The sequence below is a fragment of the Procambarus clarkii genome, chromosome 15 (assembly GCF_040958095.1).
Source record: "Procambarus clarkii isolate CNS0578487 chromosome 15, FALCON_Pclarkii_2.0, whole genome shotgun sequence".
NCBI classification, from domain to species: Eukaryota; Metazoa; Arthropoda; class Malacostraca; order Decapoda; family Cambaridae; genus Procambarus; species Procambarus clarkii.
Window position 1 is genome coordinate 35,920,285 of NC_091164.1, and position 18,506 is coordinate 35,938,790.

The 18,506-nt window shown below is 38.9% G+C and overlaps 1 long non-coding RNA gene across 1 annotated transcript in view; it reads left to right on the plus strand.

The window, feature by feature from the left end:
- Positions 1-562, plus strand: part of LOC138365125 (uncharacterized) — a 59,638-nt gene extending 59,076 nt beyond the window's left edge. The window contains exon 3 of the long non-coding RNA XR_011228670.1: positions 19-562. This is a non-coding gene — a long non-coding RNA (uncharacterized lncRNA). The remainder of the gene's footprint in view (positions 1-18) is intronic.
- The last annotated feature ends 17,944 nt before the right edge of the window (positions 563-18,506 follow it).

An 18,506-nucleotide genomic window follows, 5' to 3' on the forward strand; every position in this document is an offset into this window, starting at 1 on the left:
TTGTTAATATCTTTTCAGGGAAAACTTGCAAGTACAATTCGTATACAAGAGGGGCAACAAGAGCCAGAGGATGTCTACTAAGAAAATATATAAGTCTTTATCCTCACACTCTTGATATATGGTCTTCTCTGGTCTCTTTATTTTCTCTCCTCACAAATGTCCCTTTTTTTTTATTTCTTTTACGTTTCTCTCCTGTTTTTCTTGTCTTTTAATCTCTCCTTTCCTCCTCTCTTCTAACACCTCTCGTTTCCTGTCTCTTCTAGCTTCTCTCTTCCTTTACTTTTTATATTTGTGGTATTCATTTATGTCATTTTTATCTTGTATATTTTTCTTGTATCTTTTTCTTATCTTGTGTTTCTCTTCCCCTTCTCTTCAATGATTTCTCATTTCCCTCCTCTCTCTGTTGTTTCTGTTCTGTCTTCTCTCTCCTTGCCTTAATTTTGTTCTGTCTCCTCTTTTGTTGTGTGTGTGTCTTTCTGTCTCTGTCTGTCTCTCTCTTTCTCTCTCTCTCTCTGGCTCTCTTGCTCTCTCTCTCTCTCTCTGGCTCTCTCTCTCTCTGGCTCGCTCTCTCTCTCTCTCGCTCTCTCTGGCTCTCTTGCTCTCTCTCTCTGGCTCTCTCTCTCTCTCTCTCTCTGGCTCTCTCTCTCTCTCTCTGGCTCTCTCTCTCTCTCTCTGGCTCTCTCTCTCTCTCTCTGGCTCTCTCTCTCTCTCTCTCTGGCTCTCTCTCTCTCTCTCTCTCTCTCTCTCTCTCTGGCTCTCTCTCTCTCTCTGGCTCTCTCTCTCTCTCTCTCTCTGGCTCTCTCTCTCTCTCTCTCTCTCTCTCTCTCTCTGGCTCTCTCTCTCTCTCTGGCTCTCTCTCTCTCTCTCTCTCTCTCTCTCTGGCTCTCTCTCTCTCTCTCTCTCTCTCTCTCTCTCTCTCTCTCTCTCTCTGGCTCTCTCTCTCTCTCTCTCTCTCTCTCTCTCTCTCTCTCTCTCTCTCTCTCTCTCTCTCTCTCTCTCTCTCTCTCTCTCTCTCTCTCTCTCTCTCTCTCTCTCTCTCTCTCTCTCTCTCTCTCTCTCCGTCTCTCCCTCTCTCCTCTCTCTCTCTCTCTCTCTCTCTCTCTCTCTCTCTCTCTCTCTCTCTCTCTCTCTCTCTCTCTCTCTCTCTCTCTCTCTCTCTCTCTCTCTCTCTCTCTCTCTCTCTCTCTCTCTCTCTCTCTCTCTCTCTCTCTCTCTCTCTCTCTCTCTCTCTCTCTCTCTCTCTCTCTCTCTCTGGCTCTCTCGCTCTCTCTGGCTCTTTCGCTCTCTCTGGCTCTCTTTCTCTCTGGCTCTCGCTCTCTCTGGCTCTCTCTCTCTCTCTCTGGCTCTCTCTCTCTCTCTGGCTCTCTCTCTCTGGCTCTCTCTCTCTCACTCTCTGGCTCTCTCTCTCTCTCTGGCTCTCTCTCTCTCTCTGGCTCACGCTCTCTCTCTGGCTCTGTGGCGCTCTCTCTCTGGCTCTCGCTCTCTCTCTCTGGCTCTGGGTCTCTCTCTCTGGCTCTCATATTTCATTTGATTTAAAAATGTCTGAGATTTTTTACTTAATCTAAGTTATATTGCATGGTGCTAATATGAATATTATACATGACTGTTTTTTCTTTTCTTTCTCTTTCTCCCTTTCTTTCTTTCTCTTTCTTTCCTTCTCTCTCTTTTTCTTTCTCTTTCTACATGAATATTATACTTGATTGTGTTTACATTCACTTGTAGATTTTTATTTTTAGTTAATTAGTCCTAAACTTTTGATTAATAGATTTTTATTATTAGTCATAGAAAAACTATAGTGTTATATGTATACTCGGAAAATTTTACTTGTTTTAGTTTTAAGTAACAATAACTGCTTATAACGTCAGACTGATCTCAGCATGACATGAATCACAGGCTGCTTGATCACAAAATCTATTGTGTTCACATATTGCATATATAGATTTTTAAATTTTTACTTTTATATTCTGTTATAGATATAGTCTATATATTTCGAGCTATTACATATATTTTGTTGTATTACTCATTCTTAATTAAATAAATATAATATTTTAATTCTCTTTTTGTACCCTATTTATTTGTAATTTACACATACATATATAGGATGTCCATTTCTATCTCAGATATGTCTTCTTTCTTTCTCTCCCTTTCTATTTCAGATATGAATTACAAAATTATTATACCCTAATTTACCCTAAACGCTTTAATGTAGGTAATTAAAAGATCATAAAAAAGTTTTTAGAAATGTTAATTATATACGTTCTAAGGTTGTATATAAAAGTTCTCAAAAAACCTTTTCTAAACGTAATTATAAACGTGCTGAAAACAATGAAATGTCGTTTTTAGGATGTTTTAAAAACATGAAAATGTTTGCTGGGTACCCGCCAAAGACGTAACATACGAAATGGTATGTAATTCATTATTTTAAATTCCATATATAATCATTAATAATTTTCGGCAGCTATCGAGGTTCTCCATAGGTAAATTCCTGTACTCTAACAAGATGCTACTTGCTGTTTAGCTGTTTAAATTCTTGGAAAATTGTAATGACCAGCGACATAAAATATAACAATGAAATAGTAGCTGGTAACTGCAGGTGAACGAAAAATTAAATTCCAAATTGATTAGATGTTTTATCTAAATATAAAGATCGACCTGAAGGAATTTTATGAATTATGGACTAATTAAACAAAAAAATAGGTAATTTTACTTGAAGAACAGATACCAGAGAATAGTTAGTGAGTACATTAATATTGTATAATGGGAGAAAGCCCCTGGTAGCCGCGAATTAAAATAACCACCTACATTAATTGATAACTAGGAAATAGTATCTGGAAACTTTATCTGAACGAAAACACAATACCAATTTGTTTAGATGTTTTTCTTAATATAAAGATCAACAGTAAGGAAACTTATTCATTATGGCCAAATTAACAAAAAAAAACGATAATTTTCATTGAGGACCATATATTAGAGCATACTTAGTCACTTATATATTAAAAGTATTGTGTATTTTGAACCATTGGGGTTGTAAACAAACAGAACGGCCTACCCGAAAAGTCGTAACATAAAATGTTGCATATGTTTGCTAATTTATTATTTGATAAATGATTATTATTAATTTACGACAACTATAGAGGTTTCCCATTAGTTAAATTACTGTAGTCTGACTAAATGCTACTACAAAACCTATATAAATCCTGGGAAAGTCACAATGACCAGCGACATTAAAGCATGGAGGGTTAAATAGTAACAGGCAACTGTCGGCGAACGAAAAATTCATTTCCAAATTTATTAGATGTTTTTCTAAATATAAAGATCGATAGGCTGGAATTTTCTGGATTATGGCCTAATTAAGGCAAAAATATATATATTTTTACTTGAAGAACAAATATCAGAGCATAGTCAGTGAGTTATAGAATAATAAGAGTGTGGTATTTCATTGTATAACAAGAGATAGTCCATGGAAGCGAAAATAGACGTAGTTTTACACAAAATAACGTCCAAAAACAGCCGTAGAGTCAAACGGCAAATGTTGACGTTCTTTTTAAGAGGACAGGTTGCTCTCTCTCTCGCTCTCTCTGGCTCTCTCTCTCTCTCTGGCTCTCTCTGGCTCTCTCTCTCTCTCTCTGGCTCTCTCGCTCTCTCTGGCTCTCTCTCTCTCTCTGGCTCTCTCTGGCTCTCTCTCTCTCTCTCTGGCTCTCTATTTCTCTGGCTCTTGCTCTCTGGGTCTCTCTCTCTGGCTCTCATATTTCATTTGATTTAAAAATGTCTGAGATTTTTACTTAATCTAAGTTATATTGCATGGTGCTAATATGAATATTATACATGACTGTTTTTTTCTTTTCTCTCTCTTCTCCCTTTCTTTCTTTCTCTTTCTTTCCTTCTCTCTCTCTTTTTCTTTCTCTTTCTACATGAATATTATACTTGACTGTGTTTACATTCACTTGTAGATTTTTATTTTTAGTTAATTAGTCCTAAACTTTTGATCAATAGATTTTCATTATTAGTCATAGAAAAACTATAGTGTTATATGTATACTCGGAAAATTTTACTTGTTTTAGTTTTAAGTAACAATAACTGCTTGTAACGTCAGACTGATCTCAGCATGACATGAATCACAGGCTGCTTGATCACAAAATCTATTGTGTTCACATATTGCATATATAGATTTTTATAGATTTTTAAATTTTTACTTTCATATTCTGTTATAGATATAGTCTATATATTTCGAGCTATTACATATATTTTGTTGTATTACTCATTCTTAATTAAATAAATATAATATTTTAATTCTCTTTTTGTACCCTATTTATTTGTAATTTACACATACATATATAGGATGTCCATTTCTTTCTCAGATATGTCTTCTTTCTTTCTCTCCCTTTCTATTTCAGATTTGAATTAAAAAATGATTATACCCTAATTTACCCTAAATGTTTTAATGTAGGTACTTAAAAGATTATAAAAAAGTTTTTAGAAATGTTAATTATTTACGTTCTAAGGTCGTATATAAAAGTTCTCAAAAAAACTTTTCTAAACGTGCTGAAAACAATGAAATGTCGTTTTTAGGATGTTTTAAAAACATGAAAATGTTTGCTGGGTAGTCTGTCTCTCCAAGCAAGTAACTGACAAAAGATTAAACAATCCATAGCTCACAAGTGGCATTCTCAACTCAATCAACAAGAAAGATGAATATGAAAAAAACTTAGGATTGGCCTAGTTTCAAGGGAAGTAGCTAAAATGTACTCATCAATGCTTACCAGTATCATAAGAAAGGCAAAACTTGCATATTATGTGAATAGATTCAGTGAAGCAAAAGGCAGCATGAAAAACACTTGGAAAACCATCTCTAGTATATTATGAACTAAACAACACTCACATAACCAAATAAAACTCTACAAGAATGGGGATATACCGTCAACTGATTTAGAAATGGCAAATGAATTTTATAGTTTCTTTTCATCGGTTGGTGCTAATGTTGCCAGTAAAATTCCACAGACTCAGACACATATTAACACATATCTCTCAAGCAGCTATTCCAAACTCTCTTCTCGATTCACCAATCAGCCCGGCAGATGTTGTGTCCATCATAAACTCTCTAAAAGCCAAGGCAGGGAACACCAGTGAAATTCCATCCATTGTGTACAAGAGCGCCTGCCATGCCCTTGCCCCACCCATAGCCCTACTGTTCAACAAATCTATAGAGTGTCACACCTTCCCTGATATCCTTAAAAAAGCAAGAGTAACGCCAGTCCATAAAGAAGGCAATCCGGCGGACATAAACAATTATAGACCAATATCAAATCTACCCATTCTATCAAAAATATTTGAAAAAAATTATTTACAAACAGCTCTCTTCCTACCTCGTAAAATTCGACATACTCAGCCCCTAGCCAGTTTGGCTTCCGGTCCCAAAAGAGCACCAACGATGCAATCATTAGTCTCCTTGACATAATCTACTCAGCCCTTAACAAAAATGAGTTTCCGATTGGAATCTTCATTGACCTAAGAAAAGCCTTTGATACTGTTAATCACAACTACCTCTTACTTAAACTCCAGCATTATGGAATCCGAGGCCTTGCCCTTGACTACATCCGATCCTATCTTAGTGACAGACACCAATATGTAACCATCAATATCACAACTTCTTCCACTCTACCAATTACCGTTGGAGTGCCACAGGGCAGTATCTTAGGACCTCTTCTATTTCTTATATATGTAAACGATCTGCCTAACGTCTCTAATATTCTCAAACCTATATTGTTTGCTGACGATACTACCCTTATCTATTCAGACCTCAACCCACATACACTAAATAATGTTGTGAATTATGAATTAAAAAGTCCACTTATGGATGTCAACTACCAAACTAACACTAAACATAGAAAAGACCTACTACATCTTATTTGGAAGCAAATCATCGACTGCAATTCAGCTACAGATAGACAACATTAACATCAGTAATAAAAATGATGGCAAGTTTCTTGGCCTATTCCTAGACAAGAGACTCAACTTCAGCACCCACATTCAACACATAACTAAGAAAGTCTCTAAAACAGTTGGAATACTCTCCAAAATAAGATATTATGTTCCTAACTCTGCTCTCTTCTCACTATATTATGCACTAATCTATCCCTATCTTAATTATGGTATCTGTGCATGGGGGGTCTACCACTGCAAACCACCGTAAGCCCATCATCGCCCAGCAAAAATCTGCTATCAGAATAATGTCAAACTCTGCTTTCAGACAATACTCAGCTCCTTTGTTTAAATCCCTTAACTTGCTAAATATTTACTCCCTCCACACATTCTCTTGTGTCAATTACATTTACAAAACCCTGTTCTTAAATGTAAACCATGCTCTGAATTTCTCCCTGGACAGATGTAATAGGACCCATTATCACCACAGCAGAAATATATATCTCTTTGATATCCCCAGGGTCAACTTAATCTGTGTAAATACTCTATGCAAATTAAGGGACCTAGTCTATGGAACTCATTCCCTAGTGAATTGAAAAACTGTCAAACTTTTGCCTCATTTAAAAACAAAAACAAAAAGTACCTAATTTCATCTTCGTAGTTTCCTACACTGAGCTTTAAATTTGCTCTGTATCTAGTGTTACTTAATCACCCAATCTTTATGTACTTAATCCAAACAACTTTATCATTGTGTTCATTGCTGTTTTTTATGTGCTAGCCATATGCTGTATTGTGCCTATTAATTTTTGTTAAACTACCATTCAAGCTGTCATTGCAATCAATCTGAGCTACCTATGTACTTTAATATGCCTACAATTTTCTCTCATCTTTTATTTTTTTCTTGCTATGTAACTTTTATCATTTTTATAAATTTTGCAGGTAAATACCTACTTAAATTTTTCTTAGATTAAGGACCTGCCCGAAACGCTGTGCGTACTAGTGGCTTTACATAGCATAGTAATTACTATGCTATGTATCCTCTCAATCCCAATGTACCTGTGAGCCTCTTGTTGATCACTTGTGACACAAAGATTATTGATGTGTGTATTTCGGTGGGTGATTAGATATGTATGTGTGTATATATATATATATATATATATATATATATATATATATATATATATATATATATATATATATATATATATATATATATATATATATATATATATATATATATATATATATATATATATATATATATATATATATATATTATTAAATATGACCGAAAAAGTAAGATTAATAATTCTAACACGAATTTTCTCAATCTTTCGTACATTTCTTTTCACTGTTGGAGGTAAATCAAAAATCAATTCTCCAAAATTCATTTTTATTTCTAGTCTGACGCGACACGAGCGCGTTTCGTAAAACTTATTACATTTTCAAAGACTTTAGTTTACAAATACACAACTGAATAGAACTTACGCATCTCCGATTTTATATCTACATTTTAGTGAGGTGGATGGGGTGAGGTGGCATTAATAAGGTATTAATTTCATCAACACAAGACAGAACAAGAGGTGGCATTAATAGGGTATTAATTTCATCAACACAAGACAGAACACGAAACAATGGGTATTGAATCGAAGTGTATGTAGAAAGCCTATTGGTCCATATTTCTTGATGCTTCTATATTGGAGCGGAGTCTTGAGGTGGGTAGAATATAGTTGTGCATTAATTGGCTGTTGATTGCTGGTGTTGACTTCTTGATGTGTAGTGCCTCGCAAACGTCAAGCCGCCTGCTATCGCTGTATCTATCGATGATTTCTGTGTTGTTTACTAGGATTTCTCTGGCGATGGTTTGGTTGTGGGAAGAGATTATATGTTCCTTAATGGAGCCCTGTTGCTTATGCATCGTTAAACGCCTAGAAAGAGATGTTGTTGTCTTGCCTATATACTGGGTTTTTTGGAGCTTACAGTCCCCAAGAGGGCATTTGAAGGCATAGACGACGTTAGTCTCTTTTAAAGCGTTCTGTTTTGTGTCTGGAGAGTTTCTCATGAGTAGGCTGGCCATTTTTCTGGTTTTATAGTAAATCGTCAGTTGTATCCTCAGATTTTTGTCTGTAGGGATAACGATTCTATTAACAATATCTTTCAGGACCCTTTCCTCCGTTTTATGAGTTGTGGAAAAGAAGTTCCTTTTTTTAGTAGTTGTGCTTTCTGGGTTCGAGTCCCACTGGTAGGTGTTGTCCAAAGATTATTAATCTTCACTTGTGGTTTACGCAAGTATAGGCTTATAAGCTGGACACGAGTTCTCTCACATTGACAGTGGCTTGACGAAAAATGCAGACTGACCCCACACTCATCTGGTACCCTCGGGAAGTGGAGATGTTTGGGATGTATATATATCTCGAACTCTCTTCTTCTTTTGTAGAGTCTGATGGTGTAGTGGGTTAAAGCATACTAGTTATGGCAGCTACTGGAAGGTAGTTGTGCTTTCTGGGTTCGAGTCCCACTGGTGGGTGTTGTCCAAAGATTATTAATCTTCACTTGTGGTTTATGCAAGTATAGGCTTATAAGCTGGACACGAGTTCTCTCACATTGACAGTGGCTTGACGAAAAATGCAGACTGACCCCACACTCATCTGGTGCCCTCGGGAAGTGGAGATGTTTGGGATGTATATATATCTCGAACTCTCTTCTTCTTTTGTAGGGTCTGATGGTGTAGTGGGTTAAAGGATACTAGTTATGGCAGCTACTGGAAGGTAGTTGTGCTTTCTGGGTTCGAGTCCCACTGGAGGGTGTTGTCCAAAGATTATGTATATATATATATATATATATATATATATATATATATATATATATATATATATATATATATATATATATATATATATATATATAACTGAAAACTCACACCCCAGAAGTGACTCGAACCCATACTCCCAGAAGCAACGCAACTGGTATGTACAAGACGCCTTAATCCACTTGACCATCACGACCGGACAAAATGAGGTGATAGCCGAGGCTATTTGAACCACCCCACCGCCGGCACTCGGATAGTAATCTTGGGCATAGCATTTTACCAAATCACCTCATTCTTTGGGGCACACGTGAGGAACACAAATGCGAACAAGCCTGAATGGTCCCCAGGACAATATGCAACTGAAAACTCACACCCCAGAAGTGACTCGAACCCATACTCCCAGAAGCAACGCAACTGGTATGTACAAGACGCCTTAATCCACTCGACCATCACGACCGGACAAAATGAGGTGATAGCCGAGGCTATTTGAACCACCCCACCGCCGGCACTCGGATAGTAATCTTGGGCATAGCATTTTACCAAATCACCTCATTCTTTGGGGCACACGTGAGGAACACAAAATATCCTCGGCTATCACCTCATTTTGTCCGGTCGTGATGGTCAAGTGGATTAAGGCGTCTTGTACATACCAGTTGCGTTGCTTCTGGGAGTATGGGTTCGAGTCACTTCTGGGGTGTGAGTTTTCAGTTGCATATTGTCCTGGGGACCATTCAGGCTTGTTCGCATTTGTGTTCCTCACGTGTGCCCCAAAGAATGAGGTGATTTGGTAAAATGCTATGCCCAAGATTACTATCCGAGTGCCGGCGGTGGGGTGGTTCAAATAGCCTCGGCTATCACCTCATTTTGTCCGGTCGTGATGGTCGAGTGGATTAAGGCATCTTGTACATACCAGTTGCGTTGCTTCTGGGAGTATGGGTTCGAGTCACTTCTGGGGTGTGAGTTCTCAGTTGCATATTGTCCTGGGGACCATTCAGGCTTGTTCGCATTTGTGTTCCTCACGTGTGCCCCAAAGAATGAGGTGATTTGGTAAAATGCTATGCCCAAGATTACTATCCGAGTGCCGGCGGTGGGGTGGTTCAAATAGCCTCGGCTATCACCTCATTTTGTCCGGTCGTGATGGTCAAGTGGATTAAGGCGTCTTGTACATACCAGTTGCATTGCTTCTGGGAGTATGGGTTCGAGTCACTTCTGGGGTGTGAGTTTTCAGTTGCATATTGTCCTGGGGACCATTCAGGCTTGTTCGCATATATATATATATATATATATATATATATATATATATATATATATATATATATATATATATATATATATATATATATATATATATATATATATATATATATATATATATAAATATATATATATATATATATATATATATATATAAATATATATATATATATATATATATATATATATATATATATATATATATATATATATATATATATATATATATATATATATGTCGTACCTAATAGACAGAACGCACTTCTCAGCCTACTATTCAAGGCCCGATTTGCCTAATAAGCCAAGTTTTCATGAATTAATGTTTTTTCGTCTACCTAACCTACCTAACCTAACCTAACCTAGCTTTTTTTGGCTACCTAACCTAACCTTACCTATAAATATAGGTTAGGTTAGGTTAGGTAGGGTTGGTTAGGTTCGGTCATATATCTACGTTAATTTTAACTCCAATAAAAAAAAATTGACCTTAAGTTCTTTCTATAATCTCTCTGTGGCACATTTGGGTACTCAGCTTCCACCTGTGTCCCCTTGTGCGTGTACTACATGTGTTAAATAAATGTATGTATGTATGTATGTATGTATGTATGTATGTATGTATGTATGTATGTATGTATGTATGTATGTATGTATGTATGTATGTATGTATGTATGTAAGGAGAGAGAGAGGAGAGAAAGAGAGAGAAGGAGAGAGAGAGAGAAAGAGATGAAGACGAGACAGAAAAATAGATATAGACAGAGTCAGGGAGAGAATGTTAGACACAGAGACGGATAGATAAGGATATGCAAAATCAGTGAGAGAATGACAGAGATAGAGGAAAGAGACAGAGAGATAGGCTGACACAGAGAATGGCAGAAACAAGGAGAGGCAGAGACAGAGGGACAGGGATAGGAGCAGAGGGACAGGGACAGACGAACAGGGCCAGAGGAGGGACGGGGGAACAGAGGGGGGGCAGTGGGACAGGGAGGGAGACAGGGACAGAGAGGGGACAGAGACAGAGGGACAGAGACAGAGGGACAGGGTCAGAGAGGGGGACCGGGGGACACAGGGAGGAGAGGGGGGCAGAAGACCAAGAGAGAGGGGACAGAGGAGAGGCAGGGGAGAGAAAGAGTGGGCAGGGGGACAGAGGGAGGGACAGGGACAGACAGAGAAGGACAGGGACAGAGGGACAGGAAGAGGGGGACAGAAAGGGGGACAGAGAGAGGGACAGGGGACAGAGATAGGGACAGGGGAACAGAGACAGGGACAAGGGGACAGAGATGGATAGGGGGACTGGAGGAAAGGGAGGGGGACAGATGAAGGACAGCGGACAGAAAGAGTGGGCAGGGGGGACAGAGAGGTACAGGGGACAGAGGACAGAGAGAAAGACAGAGGGACAGAGATGGACAGGGGAACATAGAGGAACAGGGGGACAGAGAGTGACAGGGGGACAGAGAGAGGAACAGGAGGACAGAGAGGAACGGGGGGACAGAGAGAGACAGAGGGACAGAGAGTGACAGGGGGACAGAGAGAGGAACGGGGGGACAGAGAGAGGAACGGGGGGACAGAGAGAGGGACAATGGGATAGAGAGGGACAGGGGGACAGAGAGATGGAAAGGGGGGACAAGGGGACAGAGAGGGGGACAGGGGACAGGGCGAAAGGGATCGGGGACAGAGGACAGAAAATGTGGGCAAGGGGACAAAGTGAGGGACAGGGGGACAGGAGGAAAGGGGGGAGATGTATGAGGGGGGAATGTTTGCGAGAGATGGAGATGGGGTATTTAGAACGGTAAGTTAGAGAGGGGACAACTAATGCGCATCATTGCAATAGCAGGAGCCACGCACATCTTCAGCCTGCGTTGTTGAGACATTGTTAATTAAGCGGTGTCCAATAACAGTATCTTCGGTATTTAAGCGATACCTTAAAAAATACTGGAAATATTGAAAGATGTTAATCCAGATATTAATCCCCTTGTGCAACGCACACAAGAGGCAACAGCTTCTAGCTCTACAAGCGGCAATATAAAATAGAGAATAGGCGATTGTTTTCACTCATAGTGTAATAAACCCACGGACCCGCCCACCCGCTGAAGCCGTAAATGCCAAGACATTACTTCCGTTTAAAATTAAGCCGGAATAATCCTCAGGTATGTGGAGGATGGGGGAGGCCTTTGATCAACCGCCGACTTCCTGCCCCCGTCAACGGGGCCATCAGCCCTCAGTGTGCCCTCAGCCAAATTCATGTGAAATATGTATGTGTGTGTATTAAATATTGTAATTTATTATTTCCAAGATTTAGCTGTTAGCTCTTGGACCCCACCTTTCTAAGCGTCGGTTGTCTAATGTACCGACTCTCGGCCTCTTTTCCTCCATCATATCTAAACAACATATATTTTTATCTAACACACACACACATCCCCAAGATGCAGCCTTTAGCAGCTACCTGACTTTCAGGTTACTATTTACTTTAAGGTGAATAGAGGCATTAGTGTGTGTATGTTTGTGTCTGTGTGTGTGTGTACGTGTGTATGTGTGTACGTGTACGTGTGTGTGTTTGTGTGTATACTCACCTAGTTGTGGTTGCGGGGGTTGAGCTCTGGCTCTTTGGTCCCACCTCTCAACTGGCAATCAACTGATGTACAGATTCCTGAGCCTACTGGGCTCTATCATATCTGCATTTGAAATTGTGTATGGAGTCAGCCTCCACCACATCATTGCCTAATGCATTCCATCTATTAACTACTCTGACACTGAAAAAGTTCTTTCTAACATCCCAGTGGCTCATTTGGGTACTAAGTTTCCACCTGTGTCCCCTTGTTCGCCTACCACCCGTGTTAAACAGTTTATCTTTATGTACCCTATCAATTGCTCTGAGAATTTTGTAGGTAGTGATCATGTCTCCCCTTACTCTTCTGTCTTCCAGTGTCATGAGGTGCATTTCTCGCAGTCTGTCCTTGTAACTCATGCCTCTTAGTCCTGGGACTAGCCTATTGGCATACCACTAAACTTTTTCAAGCTTCGTCTTGTGTTTGACAAGGTGTGTGTGTGTGTGTACGTGTGTAACACACACGTACGTGTGTAACACACACGTACTTATGTGGTACGTATGCATTACATAATTGTAAGGCGTTTGCTGAATTAGAAAAGTCGGCTAGCAGTCCACCCTTAACGACACAATTAACTCATTACATAAAAAAATACGTGGCTGTGCAACAGTGTGTGGGAATTGGGGAACTGGTGTGCATTCAGGCGACTGGTGAGGACCAACACTGACGTAGAAGGATGGCACCAGCGTCTGAATCAAAGGGCAGTGAGGGACAACTTGGCTTTATATATTTTAATCCCCTTACTGTACCGTGAGGTGTCCCTGGTAACTTTGCAATACCAACTGGTTTCTGATCAAAAGCTAAAGTCCAGTCGCCGCAAGGGGCAATAAAGAGAAACAGGAACATTTGTGGAAGCTTAGTGACCGTTACGAGGAAAAACAGATAAGCACCTCAAGGAATGTTCGCGTTTTATCCCAGGAAGTGCCTGAACTAGAATTAGAAAACAGCAGTCTGTTTACTGGTTGTTATTTAACTTAAGTTAGTTGTAAATGATAATGTAAAATTAGCCACTGAGAACTGATGAGTTGCCCAAGACTTTTGCTCGTAAAGAGGGAATTGATTACAAACTTGGACTGCCTTTGAGCAGTCTGAGGGCAGCAATATCCCAGGAACATCAACTAAATTTCGGAGACTTGAGGCAAAGTGAAATTCACACCAGTTACTCCATCTATCATCATTCTATTATGCAGGAAGAACCGCACGTCTATGGGTCATCCAATAATGTTAGCAGACTTCTAGATGTTACCACTGCTAGGCTTAGGCTCGGCTACAAGTACCTCTGGGAGTTTGTAACATCTGCTGATGTAGATTTGACTAAATGTAAACTCTGTCAGCAGAACTATTCGCATACTTTGCATCATTATATAATGGAATGTGAAAAAATCGCGGAATTTAGAGATAACACCATCAATAGTGTCCAAGAAATGTGTAAGTATTTCATTCATAATGATGTGCTGCCCGAAATCTTAGCAAAGTATCCAAAATTTGCTTACTGTAGGTAATGCATGCACATGACTGTAAAGCTCCCGCCCAGTTGGGTGGGTGTGCAGCACATGACTGTAAACCTGCCGCCCAGTTGGGTGGGTGTGGAACACATGACTGTAAAGCTGCAGCCCAGTTGGGTGGGTGTGGAGCACATGACTATAAAGCTGCCGCCCAGTTGGGTGGGTGTGCAGCAAGACTAGTAACTATGTGACTCACCATGGATGTAAAGTGCCTTGTATAGTGACTTGTGAGCCTCTTGTTGATCACTTGTGACACAAAGATTATTGATGTGTGTATTTGTGTAGGTGATTAGATATGCATGTGTATGTATATGTGTATACGTATATATATATATGTACATGTATGTATGAGAGTGTGTACATATGTATATATAATATTAATAATTTTGTAACTAGCGTCAAAAATTGTTATTTGCTTAGCTAAACGAACTAGAGGGTTCAGTTCCTGAACCGATTATGTGCCTCTGTAATCCTTTACACCACCGCTCACGGGATGGGTATGGGGTGCATAATAAAGAAAGAAATTGAATTGGTCTGATTAAGACTTTATGACCATGTAATCTATGTTTTGCTCCACTACTTACTGGTAGAGTATGGGGTGCATAACAAATAATAGCCTCCTTCGTGTGCGCCTTGTTTCTAAACGTGTTAGTCTTAAATCCTTTAATCTCAAATCTTGCTACAATGTACCTCTTAATATATGTTATGTACTCTCGCAACCCAATGTACCTTCTTGTATATAAATAAATAGATTTCAACTGTAAGGGGGTATGGTTTGCACCTTGTTATTCTAATAATGGATAAATAATTCTAATAATGGAAGCGCTAATTATATGAACAAGTGCCATGTATTTATTCAGATGAGAACAACAGCGAACACAAACCAGCGCATATACGAACGGAATGGTTTGTATGTACAAACTTCTCAGTGAACGAAGTTGTTTCTAGCCCGGTATCCGAAATTGCAGTATACGACTTGACCAGTCCCCGTCCGACGGTATTCACTCGTCCTGGAGATGTGAAACGTCACATGTTAGTGCATTCAGGTGATAAACTTCATGAGTGTCCAGAGTGTGGGAAGAGATTCAGTCGTCTTGGAAGTATGAAGACTCACATGTTAGTGCATTCAGGTGATAAACTTCACGAGTGTCCAGAGTGTGGGAAGAGATTCAGTCAGCATAGAAATATGAAGACTCACAGGATGGTGCATGTGGATGAGAGACCTTTTCAATGTGCCGAGTGTGGCAAAAAATTTAGAGAACGTGGAAATATAATAAGGCACATGTTAGTGCATTCAGGTGATAAACCTCACGAGTGTCCAGAGTGTGGGAAGAGATTCAGTGATCGTGGAAATATGAAGACTCACAGGATGGTGCATGTGGATGAGAGACCTTTTCAATGTACCGAGTGTGGCAAAAAATTTAGAGTACGTGGAAATATAATAAGCCACATGTTAGTGCATGCAGGTGACAAACCTCATGAATGTCCAGAGTGTGGGAAGAGATTCAGTCAACGTGGAAGTATGACGACTCACATGTTAGTGCATTCAGGTGACAGACCTCATGAGTGTCCAGAGTGTGGGAAGAGATTCAGTCAGCATGGAAATATGAAGACTCACAGGATGGTGCATGTGGATGAGAGACCTTTTCAATGTGCCGAGTGTGGCAAAAAATTTAGAGTACGTGGAAATATAATAAGGCACATGTTAGTGCATTCAGGTGACAATCCTCACGAGTGTCCCGAGTGTGGGAAGAGATTCAGTCGTCTTAGTGATGTGAAGAGGCACAAAATGATACATGCAGATAATAGGCTAAACATTTAGAGTGTGGAAGGTAAATAAAAGAATGTTAAAGGATAATGAGGCACATACAGGTATATTAACTTAACTTTAATCTAACAGTTTGCTATCACAATGTCAGTTGGATGTTCTTCAAAGGTAATTCTATTTTGTTTGAGAAATACACTTCACCATGAAAGGTAAAGATCAAGATATTTTATTATATTGTTCTTTTATGAAAGTTAAATGACCAAGCAAGAACTAGAGAAGCTGTCACTATAGGAAAATTCAAAATTCCTTATAAGTATAGAAATATTTTTTTTTTAGTTTAGTTTTTTTTCTCTTTAGTTTAGCAAAGATAAATCAAAGCTTTAAATGTTTTTCTTCATATTGATGTAAATAATAATGTGCTTTCTGTTTTTGTTCTCTGTGAAAATTTATTTAAAATGTAATATACTCTGTAGCTAAGTTATGGACATTATTGTTGTAATATTATTTAGCATTGGTGCTGGTGAAGAAGACAGTCTGAGACGTACTTAAGATGAGACCATTTGATTGATAGGGAAATGTAGGTTAATCAAGGAATTTTCTCATCAGATTCATATGCAAACTGATGTCTATTTTATATTTTTTGTTTAGGCATATTTATGAATAATACTCTTGATTATAAATATTTCACCGAAGAGTTTATTGAAGGCAGATTGGCATTTATAACTGTCAGTCAAGTTAATATGAAATTTAAATTTATATTACTCTAGAAATTTACATCACTCTAAATTTACCAGAAATTTATATTACTCTAGCCTAACTTTATCAGTTATGCTGTAATTGTCTTGGAATAATATTTTACCTGATTTACCTGAGGGCCACTAACCCTAGTGGCCTTGATAAAAACGGGAAGCAGGCAGCTTGTTGAAGGTTCCCTTCCCCCCCCCCCCCCCAATTTTCCTTGATTTTTTCCTGGTATATTTTGAAATTCAGCACATTTTGGCAGTTATGGCATTGGCGGGTAGTTGGTTCCATCGATCAATAACCCTGTGGGTGAAAAAGCCTGTTTCAAAATTATATTATCTTGATTAGCAATAATATTATCGGGATTCGTATAATCCTCTGTCAATTATATTATCCTATCTGGCAATTATATTAAGATGATTGTGAATTACATAAACCATACTAGCAATTATATTAGCATGACTGTTAATTTATATCAAACAGATATTTATTTATGTTGTGGTGCTCGTGGGTTCTATTACATCTATCAATGGAGAGTTTCAGATCAGGATTAGCATTTAGGAACAAGGTTTTGTACATGTAAATAGCACAAGAGAATGTGTAGAGCGAGTGTATATTTAGCATGTTCATGGATTTAAACAGAGAGGCTGTGTGTTGTTTGAAGACAATTTTATTGTTCTGATAGCAGATTTTTATTGGGTGGTGATGAGCATCAGGTAATTTGCAGTATATGAATGATCCCCATGCACAGATATCATATGTTCACATACCAACCCTAATTTTCAAAGAAACCTCTAGATTTTTAGCTCCAGCCATTTCATTGCTCTACAACAAATCATTTGAACTCCAAACCTTTCCTGATATTCTAAGGGGAAAAAAAGCAAGAGTAACCTTAGTCCATTAAAGTGTCAATCTCACTGAAGTCAACAATTATAGACCAATATCAACTCTGCAGATTTTGTCTAAAATATTTTAAAGAGTTAATCTACAAGCAGCCTTAATCCTATTTAGCAAAACAAAATTTACTTAGTTCTTGCCATAATGGTTTCAGGCCCAAAAAAGGACCAATCATGCACCAATTAGTATGATTAACTTTGTATATGCAGCTCTTGGAAGAAATGAGTACCCTTGTTCATTTATTTGTTGACCTACATTAAGACTTTTTTACACTGTTAACACATTAACTTTCTTAAATTACAACATTACGGAGTAAGAGGTTAATCCCTCCAATACCTAGAGTCTTACCTTAGTGACAGGCTCCAGTATGTCTCTGTGAATGATTCCAATTCACCCACTCTACCTATTAACACTGGTGTTACACTGGGCAGTATTCTTCACCCTCTCGTCTTTCTCATCTCCCCCTCCCTTTCCAGCCCATTGCCATCATGAGGGGGCTTGGTTGGCAGATGCTAGAGTGTAATGCTCCATTGGACAGTGTCCTCTGTCCTTTTGAAGCCTAATGCTCTTGCTGCCATCTTCGCTAATTGTGCTGAATACTTTTTCCTATTAAGTTTAATTTTTCCTTCCCAATTCTCCTGTTTAATTGCTATTTCCTTGTGACGTTTTGCAATTCTTGATTATTCTTTCAGATGTTTTCTTCTGTTTAGACACCGGGTTTTTGGGGAGGCACACCCTCTCACCCGTAAAACTGTGGTACTCGGCATTGTCGAGCAAGAGGACACCTTTATTGTCAATCTTTTCCTTCATGCTGAGCCCAATTATATCGTGCTGAGCTTCCATTATATCTTGACGGGCTGTTGATTCCTATGGTTGCGATTGTAGGGCGTATATCTACAGTGCACCCCTCGTAGCCCCCCTCGTGGGGGCCTCGTAGCCTGGTGGATAGCGAGCAGGACTCGTAATTCTGTGGCGCGGGTTCGATTCCCACACGAGGCAGAAACAAATGGGC